Source organism: Psammomys obesus, unplaced genomic scaffold (genome assembly GCF_907164565.1).
Source record: "Psammomys obesus unplaced genomic scaffold, mPsaObe1.curated_primary_1811, whole genome shotgun sequence".
Lineage (NCBI taxonomy): Eukaryota > Metazoa > Chordata > Mammalia > Rodentia > Muridae > Psammomys > Psammomys obesus.
In genome coordinates, this window is record NW_026596040.1 from 25895730 (window position 1) to 25908521 (window position 12792).

The following is a 12792-nucleotide window of genomic DNA, read 5'->3' on the forward strand; positions in this document are numbered from 1 at the left end:
CCAAATCTGAAGGGATGAAAATATCAAGCACATGAATGCATTTAATGCAAATGAATAAGTAAATTTATTTCAATTCTAATTAGACGTTCAGAGTGTTTTTTTTTTTTAATGAAAATAATCCGGATATTTATACTAAAGGATAAATGCATACTTCTGGAGAAGCCAAGATGAGTATGAAAGAGGAAAAACAAGTGAGCGTGGATTGGGCTCACTCTGATTACAGTAGATTGAGGAGAGTTTTCATGGTCAAAGCCACGTGGATTCGGGAGTCCAAAGAATTTAACGGAGCCAGACGGATAATGCATGGCTGCCTCCCTGTGTGAGGGGGAGTTCACATACGATGAGATGGAGACTTATGCAGTGTTGAGAAAAACACGCTCTGTGATGGACAGACGAGGCTCCGTCATCCCTTCGTATGGAGTGGGGGTGACAGGAATGACGCAGGGATGATGCTGTCAGTGCTGTGAGAAATAAACCCCGGAATCTTCCGAAACCCAGCTGCCTTCAGTCAGCTCAGCTTTTAAGAAGCAAATGTCAGAAACTGTAAAATCATGGTGGGAGGGAGGACTTGAGGGAAATTTGATGTAGATAAGCTCTAGAGTTTCGAGGCATATTTTAAGGGAAAAACCTTGTATGGTAAAAGATACGTGATTTAAGTGGTGAAAGAATAGTAACAGAGGGTTCCTTTTTCCAGCATACTGGTAACTTAGAAAGTGATAAGAACCGCACATTCGAAGGAAAAGCAAATAAGAAATATATTAATAAGCATGAGCTGAGGGTGGTGGCATGCACCTGTGATCCCAGGCTGGAAGACTGCAGGTTGGATGAGTAACAAGACTGTCTCAAAATAAAACAAAATGTGTAAAGCACAGAGAATGGATGCAGACAACCAGCCAACCTATTTTAAAAAAAAAAGTTCCTCTCAGTAGGAAGTGCAGAGTAAAAGGAGACATCGCTTGAAACCCAGCCGAGTAGAGAGAATAGAGAATCATCCTCATTGGTAGGATGTTGTAGATATTGCTGTGATACTGATTGTGTTAAGTCACAGCAACCAACAGCCTGGCAGCCGTCTTTATTGTTATCACATTTATTTATTTAAGGTGTGTGTGTGTTGGTCCGAGGACAGCTTGTGAGAGTTGCTTCTCATCTTTCCTCACACTCAGGTTGTCATCGTTGGCAGAAAGCCCTTTTACCTGCAGAACCATCACCTGGCTGACAGTTTTAATGGAGGAAAGACTTAGTTCATGATTTCAGTCCTTGGATAGCTGGTGCTATTATTTGGGGCCTGAAGCAAGTCTGAATCTTGCAAAGGAAGGAAGTAGAGCAATGTCATACCTGTCAGGAGCAAGCTTCCTGCTCTTTCCCTTTTCCATGCAGGGCCCAGCCCCTGTGCCCCCATGTTGGCAGGCCCTCCCCTTGGTCAATACTCTAAAAATGGAATTACAGCTCTGCCTGTGTAACCTCCAAGGTGCCTCCCAGAGACCAAGGTTAACTATCACACCCTGATAAACAGCGTGGCTCACCCTGAGCTCTGTCACGGAGCACGCCACAGTGCATGTGACAGTAAAATTCACTGACTTCCCTGCACCTTTCGCCCAGTTATCTTTTAGAAATTAAAATACATGTACAGTCCTACGTATAAACAGATCTACTTTGCCATTTCAGCGGAGAGCTACTACCGATAGGGACGGCCATCGGTTGGAAATGACTGGCTTATGGAACATTTGTGCTCTGTAGTATCACACAGCCATCCTCAGGAGGAATTAGCTCAGCCAGCGGTGTGTCAGGCTGCCTTTGATCTCATGAGACTTCAAAGTGTGAGCATGGAGGAAAGCTGGAGATGTTCCTGTTCTGAGCTGGGGGAGTGGAGCAGAGGTTGATGGGGGTGACAAGGAATGGGATAGCAGGGATTGCCAAACCTCTCCCCCGCGCCTGATTAACAGCTGAGCCGCTACCCATCTAGCTTCAGTGTAAACTGCACTCCATGTTTTCCCTGTGGAGGAAGCTGCAGAGGCCCCTGTGGTTTGAGGTTAGGAATCCTGGCTTCCTTCTCTTAGACCATGGATTCTTTCTTCTTATTCCAGCGTGCTCTTGAGTTGATCTCCTCATAGCCTCCGGATTTTCTGAGCATATTAATTAAATTTTCTCCGTGTGTGTGTGTGTGTGTGTGTGTGTGTGTGTGTGTTTCTGAGACCCTGTCTGTGTAGTGCTTTCCAGAACTTGAAATGGCTTGGGTGTTTTTAAAAGCTCCAACAGTTTAGCTAGGATATCTTCCAACATCTGCCCTATCTTGAAACCCCACCCCGTGGTGTTTCTCGATGCATGTGTGGTTTCTAGAAAGAAAAAAATAAATTTACTAGACTTGAATCTTGGATCAAAGGGGCTTTGAACATTTCCCAGTGTGAGGCTAGGCAGAGAGTTCTGTCGGTAAAGTGCTCCAATGATTATAGTTTATCACCCCTGGAGCCCAGGTGAAAACAAAAGGCTGGGAGTGCTGAGCTGGACTTGTAATTCTGGTGCCGGTGAGATGGAGAGGTGGGACCCTGGGAGGCGCTGACCAGCTAGCCAGGCCAGCGAGAGACTGTGCCAAAAAAGCAGGTGCACGGCCTCGGAGAAACAGTGGCCAGGGAAGCATAAGAATACATGTGTCACCCCCACTCCTCCCCAGAGCAAGCTTAAGGAATAGGTACTTTGGCCTCAGTCGTTTCAGGCAAGGTGAAGTTCAAGGCGGTGAGAGCTTTTTAGTGCAAACCAGGAAACAGAAAAGGCAGAATGGAGCCAGGGGGTGGGAGTGAAGTATAACCTTCAAAGCCCAGGACATGCTCCCCAAGCAGCCTGGCTCCCCACACAGCACCACCCATCTGGGGGAAGTACCCTTTCAGACAGGAGCCCGGGGAGACCGTTCAGAGTAGACACTGGGAAGTTGCCCTCTGGTTCCCGCTGGTGCCAGCTAGTGCGGAAAGCAGCTTCTCTCCTGTGCTTGGCATTACCCTGTTTGATCCGTTTTTCCACTTTGCCAGCCTGCAGAGGAGGACTCATCGCTCTTCTGTCTTTAATCAGCTGAAGTGTCCAGTACTCTTGGTGCTTTCTTATTTTCTCTCTTATAAAGCACCACTTGTAGCCTTTTGTCCATTTTCCTCCCGGTTGTTAATTTTTTTATTGAATTTTTTTTTAAAGTTCTTTGTAAAAAGGGAACAAGTGGATTTGGCCACTTTATGCAACCGATGCTCACACTTGATTTATTGTATCTTTTATTAGGTAGACATTTTTAACATCGTGCTTTTCAATATATTCCTTCTATGGTGACTTGGAAAGTTAATTTTTTTTTCTTAGCATTATTTGTTCTTGTTAAAGATAAGGGGTTTTCCCCTCTCATTGGAAAAATTACACAAGTTTCTAACACAAATGGGGGAAAAAAACTGTATCAACCACAGTATGAGTGCATACTGGGGGAGCTTCTTTCTGTTTATCTTTTGGGAGGGAATGTGGGTTTTTCTGATTGCCCTCATAACATCATCACTCAGTCCACCATGTGCTACATAATGACGTTCTGTTTTCCGAGCACTCAGTTTCTTATTTTGTCGTTTCTGTTGGAAGTTTCTAGTTTTTTGTTTTTATTTATTTCTTTTTTTTTTTTTTTTTTAAGTGGAAAAAGATGTGAATATCTCTGTGCAAAAACAAAATGTTTTAAGCTGGATCTTATTTTGGTGTTTCTTCTTTGGAAATGGGAGTACTAACTAAAAGAATTTTGAGACCTGAATACTTTGTTCCATATTTTATTCCATTCTTACTTATGTTCCTGTCAGCATAGGGAGTCATTGAGCTTCCTTCAAGAATGGGAGACTTGGGAGACACATTCAGAAAGAGGCAGGTAGAAGTGAACTTGAGTGAGAGTGAGGCCAGTGGGGCTGGGGAGAGTGATAGAAATGAGGTTTAGGGAGTGGGCATTGCCAGGGTGCTGTGGACCACTGAGGAATTTGCATTTTTTTATGGTTGAGGTAGAAGGAAGTGGGCCTCTTTGTTGCCAGAAATGGGAGTAGCTTGCAGGTGAGAACAGCCCCAGGCTTGTTAGGAGGCTGTTGCAATAGCCTGGGGGTGGGAGTGGGGGTTAGGGAGGTGGGGGTGAGCAATGAAGAGGCAGAGCCTAAGCTCCATTGAGGTCTTTTTTGCCCTTTAGACCTCCAAGTGAAAAGGAGCTGGAGATGGGCCAGTGTTGTGTGGCCTGTCATGGAATTTGGCTGTGTGTTTGGGTTCTAGGTAACTGTCCTGAAAACTCAAAATCAGGAACATGGTCATTTCACAGACTAGTACCTGTTTATAGCTGCCAAACAGCAGGGACTCTCAGGGATACAGATTTGGGGTTCATGTGCTTTGGGCAGAGAGGTGTACAGCCTTGTGCACTAAATGGTATTTGGGGAATCCAGCTCTTTCCTCCTTTTTCTACACTGAGATAAGTGCATAATGAGGTGATCATAGGGGACCCACATGAAGACCAAGCTGCACATCTGCTACCTATGTTTACGGGCCAAGGACCAGTCCATGTGTGCTCTTTGGTTGGTGTTTCAGGCTCAGTGAGCCACCATGGGCTCAGGTTTGTTGACTCTGCAGGTCTTTTTGTAGAGTCCTCGACCCCTCTGGGCCCCTCAATCCTTCCCACTCTTCCATCGGATTCCCTGAGCTCTGTCTAATGTTTGGCTGTAGGTCTCTGCATCTATTTTCCATCCGCTGCTGGGTGAAGCCTCTCAGAGGAGTTATGCTAGACCTTTGACCCAAAATTTGTCCTTGCCCACAAGGTGTGCAGGGACAAAAGTGGAGCAAAGATTGAGGGAATGGACAACCAAAGACTGGCCCATCCTATGGAAGAAAACCAATCCCTGATGCTATTAATGTTACCCTGCTGTGCTTGTAGACAGGAGTGTACCCATCCTCTTTTCTGTATCTTTTGTTTTTGTCATTGTTTTTCAAGACAGGGTTTCTCTGTGTAGCCTTGGCTGTCCTGGACTTGCTTTGTAGAGTAGGCTGGCCTTGAACTCCAAGAGATCCACCTGCCTTTGCCTCCTGAGTGCTGGTATTACAGGCGTGTGCCATTGTGCCTGGCTGCACTGGAACTAAAAGCCAAACCAAGACAGGAGAGCCTGTTTGAAGACCTTGTGAAGAAATTCAAGACCCAGTGAGACAGAGCTGTGCCTGTGTTACATAGAGAGTTTTGCCTACACCATGTCACTCCTATTTTGTTCTGTTTCTTTCCTCCCCCACCAAGTGTCCCAGTTTTTCTTCCTACTGTAGCTGATTTTGAGCAAGACAGAGAAATTCAGGCTTTTACATGAAGCATCTGAGTTCCCTTTATTTGCTTACTCACCCTTCGTTAAGAAGTGACAGTGCACAGTTGTGTCATCATTTTTAAATACCCTTTATTAATCATAGAAGATTAAATGGAAAGATAAAATACAAGCCATCTACCTATAAATCCAAGTAGCCTGGGAGGTGAAATTGGCCACCACCTTCTTATCTTTCTTTCCAGCCCTTTGGCTATATCTGTAATTAGCCACATGGAAATAGTTTGTGAATTTGACATAAACAATGTTTTATGGTAAACATGATAGCTTATATTTTTAATAACTTTCATAAGCTGCATATTATAGATAAATCATGGAGGCTTTTTAGGGGAAAAAAAATCCCTGAAGATTTCACGAGTTGGCAGATCCTTTTAAGATTAAAAGCAAATAAAAACTCGAAACCTGAACTATCTTTGGAGTACTAAGAAATTCAGATTTTATGTTCTTAAGCTCTTGCTTTGACTAAAGTCACTCTTAACTTTTCATTTTCCTTTTGGCTATGTTAGCTAAGCTCTAATTATCTTTTCTGTGGCTGAAGAGATAGACGGCTCAGTGTGTAAGAGCACTTGCTGCTCTTGCAGAGGACCCAGGTTCAGCTCTCAGCAGCCACATCAGATGGCTTACCACTGACTCTAACTCCAGCTTCAGGGTATCCAGTCTTCTTTTTCTTCTGGACCTCATGGGCACCTGCATGCACCTGGTACACACACACACACACACACACACACACACACACACAGTCACAGTCACATTCACATACACAATTACCCATAAATAAATAATAAATATGCATGTTTTATATTTCATTGGAGCATCCTGATCTAAGACCTAGATGTGTAGTGCGCGCATGTGTGTGTGTGTGTGTGTGTGTTTATGCGTGTGTGTTAGTAACAGTTTGCTTCTTCACATAAAGATGAAAAACACTGAGCTAGGATCATTTCATGGAATGCCTAAGTGTCTGCCTTGCAAACAGGAGGGCCTCAGTTCCATTCTTCAGAATCCACATTTAGCAAATGTTTTGATTAGTAATGTTTATAAGACCTGGCTTATAAACAACCCTGTTGTCTAAGAATAGTAAACAGTGTTGAACAGGTTGTTCGGAAATACCCGGGAGTCATCCAAAGCTGCACATTTAATTGCAAATAATACAGAATTGTGGCAACATTGTCATTTTTATATGTGCATTCCTGAGGATTAAACCCAGGGCTAGGTGAGCCCTCTACCTCCGCCTTTTTCTTCCTCTGCCTCCTCCTTCTCTACTTTTTATATTTGAAATAGAATCTCAGTAAGGTTAGTACTGAGCCTCTTCTGTATCTCAGGCAGGGTTTTAATTTATGATCCTACTGCTTCAGCCTCCAGAATGGCTGGGAATAGCTCTCCGTGTTTTACTTTTACACAGCTGGGCAGCCTCGGTGTGATTATTAAATAATAGTTTGAAATGTCATTTGGAAAAGAAACATCTCCGAGAATTTCAATAATGAAGGACTCCGGCAGGCCCTTGCCTGGTCATTCCTCAGGTATCCTTCCTGTGGCCTCTCCTTGGTCAGTGGTAATTCTGGGCCATGCCAAGAAGGACTGCTGTTTCCTCTGCTCCAGGTGCCGATTGCATGTTGCCCATATTGTGAAACTGAGGCATCTGCAGTCTGAAAACATCAGCTTCTTCCTGTTTATCAAATCTGGTGAGCCTCTGCTTTTCTTAGCCTGGTATGTGCCTCTTTGGCTTCCACTGGGGAAATGCTAGAGCCACCATTATAGTCCTTTGATTCTTCTTGTCCACAGCTACGCCGTCTTTCCTTCTCCCATGGCTCCAAGGCCACCCCCCCACTGTGCTCTGCCCTAGGTCCTGTCTTTAAGCTGGTGGCTTTATCTGGAGCCACATTTGCTTCCCATGGACTTTGAGCACTATCTGTAGATGTTCTCAGGTCCCACACCCAGGAAGAGCTGCTCCCTAGTGGACATGGCAAGGATGCTGACCAACAGCCTACAGGTGCACGAGATGCCTCCTCCCGAGGCAAACCAACACTGACCCACCACCAACAGCCACACGAGAAGTCTAAGCTAAACTATTTTAGACAGATTCTCTGGCCTGCCTGTGCCCCTTGGTTATCTGAGCTCTGGTCTTTGTCACCTTTCACTGGAGTCTACGTAGGGGCGCTATAAATTTGGGGAAACAAAACAAGGAAGATCAGGCTGCTAGGATGGTCTAGTTACCTTAGTTAGTAGGAACATGGTCCTTGGGTTGATTCCACTCTCGGATTTAGCACCATTGTGGTTGGGTCCTAGTTTCTTCTTATAGGCAAAAAGAATTGGATATAGACTTCTGGCCACTGCTAATTGACAAGTAAATAAAGCTTTTCTTTTTAAAAAATAAACATTTCTTAATTTAATGCTGGGATTGTTAATGACTGGTCAGTTGCTCTGCTGGTGCAGCATAAGCTGATTTCTGTGAGCTCAGAGGACTAAGTTGACTTGGGAACCCTTGGGAACACCGAACGTGTGTTCGGATGTGTACACACTTGTGTGGAGCCCGGGGAACACCCTCTTGGTGTTTTTCTCCCACCTTGTCCTTTGAGTCAGGTACTCTCATGAACCTGAAGTTCTCTAAGCGGGCTAGTCTGCCCACCCAGTGAGCTCCAATAATCTGGTTGTTCCCCAGTGAAGGGATTATAAGTACAGGCTACCATGCCCAGATTTTTTTTTTTTAATGTAGTTTCTGAAGGATGGAACTGTGGTTTTCATGTTTGCAAGGCTGACACTTAAGACATTTCATGATAGGATTCCAGCCCAGTGCCTTCTATGTTTATATGAAGAATCTCTCTCTCTCTCTCTCTCTCTCTCTCTCTCTCTCTCTCTCTCTGTGTGTGTGTGTGTGTGTCTCTCTCTCATACACACACCTCCATGGCTTCTAATTTGGCTGTGTCTCCAGGCTCCTGCCTTGAGCTCCTGCCTTGCTTTCCTCAGTGGTGGACAATGATCAGGAAGTGTAGGGGAAATGAACCTTTTCATCCACAAGTTGCTCCTGGTCTCTGTTTGTCACAACAGAAGGTAAACCAAGGATAGGTGGTCGGTCAGGCGGTCCAAATGACAAGTGAGATCAGCACACAGAGGACAAGGCAGCTAGCCCTCCAGCTTCCTTTACCTCTGGACACCTGGGGGCAGCAGAGGGGGGTTGATGGACCTGAAAACCGGGATTGTGGGTTTGTAGGCAGGGCTCATCTTTCCTGAAATACCCAGTCTCACCTGCTGTTTCTTTTCATTGTGGCATTCATAGGATGGTTATTTTTGTAGTTACTTTAAGCTCTCTGAGAGCCAGGAAGTTGTGATTTCCAACCTGCTTTGTGTGGGGCCCAGAGAAAAAAGAACAGGACAAAAGCCTGAGTGAGTGAAGTGAGTGGAGGGCAGAAGGCTAATCCTCCTGCCCGCCCAGAGAACCAGTGCTCTAAGCGAGCCAGACAGCCCAGAGAAACACATAGGCAAGTCACAAGATCACATGACCTCTGCTCACATCCCATGCTGGGTTCAACATGGGTAGACCGTCATTTGTGAAAAAACGATATGTAAAAACAATCGTAGGTAACGTTAAGGTAGGGCCTCTGGGTGAGAAGATCTCAGCTAATTGCTGAGCTGGGTGGAGGTACCCTGCCCTCAGCTAGGGATAGGGCGGAGCTTGACTCGACTCCTAGTTCCCACCAAGAAGCATTCCGGTCTGGCTGTCATTGAGGTGAATCATCAGCATAAAGCAGCAAGCTTCTGGCAGGCTTTCTCAGATGTGTTAAAACCTGCCGCTGTTCAGAGTGTCTACAGAGGTGCATGCAGACACCACTTTGAAGCAAGGAAGGCAGAAGAGCAGATAGGGAGCCCCAGAGTTGCCCAGGTAGCCGTTCGTCAACGCCAGTCCGGCCCAGCACTTTCCAGCAGCACATGCCTTGTTTGTCTTGATTCTTGAGGACAATTACAGGTAAGAACAAAGGCGCCACTGTGAGTTCATTATGTGGGTGTAGGGCATCCATTGGCGTGGTGTTTGAGTTTGTCGTCACACTGTTTTCATATCAGCGGTGTTACTCTACACACACAAAGAGTTTCCATTGTAAACGCTATTGAGCGTTGGCGATAGCCAGCCAGTTTCTCTCTTACATGTAAAAGCCTTGGTAGGCAAACTTGAAAGGGGCTGTGACCTGAACCCAGGTCCGTTCTTTTGCTTTCTTCTCTGTTTTGACAGTTTAGAAAAAGGCATAATGTTCATGTGTCCCAGAGGAACACAGGAAGGTTACTTCCTGGTATCTTTTAAATCTAATGAAAACGGTCACCACTTACATTCTATGAACATTGTTCTCTGGTTTAAAAGTCACTGCTTTGGGAAGGAAAGTCAAAAACCTTCGTGTCCCGTGTTGTGTCTCTATTTCTGTGACGTTTCACTGGAGAAGGGGTAGGTACCAGCTGTCCTCGTGAAATACTGTCTTGGGTCATGGCAGCGGTTTACATGGAAGATTCTCGGTTTACATTCAAGTCATTAGCTGGTCGTCACAGAAGTCTTCCGTTAGGACTTGGCTTATGTAATTTATAACTAACTGAAATTATTTAAAAAAAAATTTTTTTTTGAGAAAATTGGACTGAAAGCCAAGAGCATATCCAACTGAAACGTTCTTTCGTGTTTTGCTGTCGTTTCTCGTGCATGTTGCTCATGCATGCAAATACTCGGTGTGATTAACATGTGATATTTGTTTCTCTGCTGTCTGATGATTCACAAACAGTTTAGTAGTGTGTCTATAAGCCTGGAATACATGAGTGTGTGCCACGCCTTCTATTAACGAGCCTGGTTACTTTCCATGGGTATTCTGAAGTGTTGTGTTAAGATAACTAGGATCTAAGGGAATGAAAATGGATCAGAAATGTGACGGATTAAAAGCTATAGTCAGATCTGAGTTTGTTGTCACCACTTTATTTTGCACTGAAAAGTACATGGATTAGATGCTGGCAAACAGGGGGAGGGGTGGTGGCAAATAACCGAACTATATAAAAGAAAATAGAATTTATACCATTTTCAGAGTTCTGTGTGGAGGACGAGGTGAGGTTCGTTTGCCATGCAAAGCTGGATGCGGTGACTGGTGTCAGGAGATGAGGGGGAAAGAGGGCTTTTTAATTTATTTAGACAAGAGAGAAGAAACAGGAGCTGGTGCTGTGTTTTCACAGCCCTTGTTTTCGTGGAAACTGGCTTTTCTTCTCAAGAAGACTGTGGAATAAACTATTGCAACTGAACGTGGCTCTTAAAACCACATGTTTGGGATGTTCAGTCGTCAGTGTGTGGCACTATTTAAAAGAGAAGACCCCAGGCAGGGATGCCACGAACTTCTGCCCTTGAGAAGTGTGCTTGCCTGGTGTGTGGAAGGTGACTTTCTTGTTTATATGTTGTGTTTGGGGATGGTGGGTTGATTTTCTACATTGCATTGTAGGTGTTTTATTTTGTTTTGATTAACGTAAACTTGCTTAGGCTTTTCCAAAGCAATTTGCAAACACACTATTGACAGAGCCTTTTCTGAGCCAGGTAGAAATCTTCCACCACCACCCCCCCCCCCGCGCCCCCAGAGTTGGCTAGTGAAGATATAATTTCGTAACTCTGCATAGGGTCTACTTACAGAGGGCCCACCTAGGATCCAGGTTTGTGAGGTCATCCACCTTGGATCCACAGCAACAGCACATGTTCCAACCGTTTTCACAATCTGTTTGGGCTGTGTCCCTGGTAGCTCAGGGTTCCGAAGAGGGCTACTTGGCATGCCTTCACCTCAGTAAATATTTGTGCTTTACTTGTACCTGGCCTAATTTGATTCCGAGGGGCACAGATGGGCATTGGATAGTCAGGACCCAGGAGTCTTTTCGTCCTCTCTGCCAGCGATTCTTAACTTTCCCAATGCCTCCACCCTGTAATACAGTTTAGTCCTCAAGTTGTGGTGATCCCCCCAACTGTATATTTTTGTTGCTACTTCATGACTGTAATTTTGCAATTGTTACGAATCATAATATAAATATCCAATACACAAGATATCCTGTAGGCGAACCCCAAAGGTTTATTAGGTTAAGACACGCTGCCTAGTCACAAATCAAGATTCCCACTAGCAGTCCAGAAAATCCAACTGTGTTTCCCACCTCTCTTGAAATCCCGGGGTCCAATCACTTCTTCCTGCAGCGGGCACCAGAAATGAATCTGCCCAGCTGTAACCATGGCATGGTAGTCAGGTATGGCAAACTGCCTCTCCCAGCAGAGGCACAGGTTAGCTGCTTTATTCACTGCAGTTACTGGAAGAGGGCTCAGTGTCCAGCTGCTGAACTGACATGTGCCCCACCCCACCCCCTGCCCCTGAAAACAAAGGATTGGTTTTCCTTCTAGAAAATGAAAGAATGTGCGGACGGTTCTAGGGAAGCACGTGACACAGAACCACCCCCTCCGGCAGTGAACAGTGTGGGATTTCAGACCCAGTGAAAGCACAGACTTGCCAGATTCGAGTGTAATCAGCGGCTTCTGTGGAACTACCTACAGCAGCCCACTTTCAGTGATGTAAGCTGGCTTACTCACCTGGTCTTACTCACGGGGCCCGCTACAGGCGGGGATCACATGCGATTATAAATGGCCTCTTCTGACCCCGGTCGGTGACTAGCAACCTTGTCACAGCTTGGAAGGCACATGATCATGAATTCCTGAGCAGAGGCCTTTCAGGATCCCAGGATCTTTGGGCCTGTGCCAGTATGGAGGTTTGAAAAAACTCTAAATTAGCGGGAGGTAAGCTTGAGGGTCAAGGAAGTCTGGCTTTAAAGGAATCAGGTGTGGCATGCTTTTAGAGTTTAACTCTATTCTACTTTGGATAGAGTGCCTTTTTGTTGAGGTTTTTAGTAGAATGAGATCTGAGGTCAATGAGTGTTTTATCTGAAATAGATTTGTTCTGTCTAGGATTGTGTTTAAGTAACTAACTCAGTTGAATACATGATTGAAGCACTTGCTTTTTTCATTGCCTAAAAAAATAGTATCTTTCTTCCTTCAGCACTTCAGAATGAATGGTAGCTGTCTTTAGTTGCTCGAGGAATACATTTCTTCCACTTGTCAGGTTTTGTCAAACAGACAATCTTTTAAGTTATATTCTGATTTTCACCTGGTTTATTTGATAGCATATATATTAGCAGTGCTATAGCACTGGGCAGAGTGAAGATGTTTCTCGAAGACTTGATTTGTAAGCCTAACCAGGCTGATAAAATAGGTGGCCTATTTCTGGTAGCCGGTTTCAATTAATGAGGTTGCTTTTTGATTCTCTGTTGGTGGCAAAACCTTCAGTCCAGACAGAGTAGTTCTGTTCCTGGGTACGCCAGGAGAGCTCTGCCTCTACGAAAGGAAAGAACAGCTCAGCTGCTAGAAAGGTGACAGAAGCTGGTGGGGATGAGTGTTTGAGACACACCCAGAAAAGGGTGGGAC

The 12792-nt window shown here is 45.0% G+C and overlaps 1 protein-coding gene across 5 annotated transcripts in view; it reads left to right on the forward strand.

The window, feature by feature from the left end:
* The window catches only part of Nedd4l (NEDD4 like E3 ubiquitin protein ligase), a 313579-nt gene that overhangs the window by 143524 nt on the left and 157263 nt on the right, over positions 1 to 12792 (forward strand). The window contains exon 1 of one of the 5 annotated variants that reach the window (XM_055622709.1): positions 9233 to 9294. The exons of the other annotated variants lie outside the window; for them this stretch is intronic. The gene's annotated coding sequence lies outside the window, so the exon portion shown is untranslated. Of the gene's footprint in view, positions 1 to 9232; positions 9295 to 12792 lie in introns of those variants that run through there. 5 annotated transcript variants of the gene reach the window in all.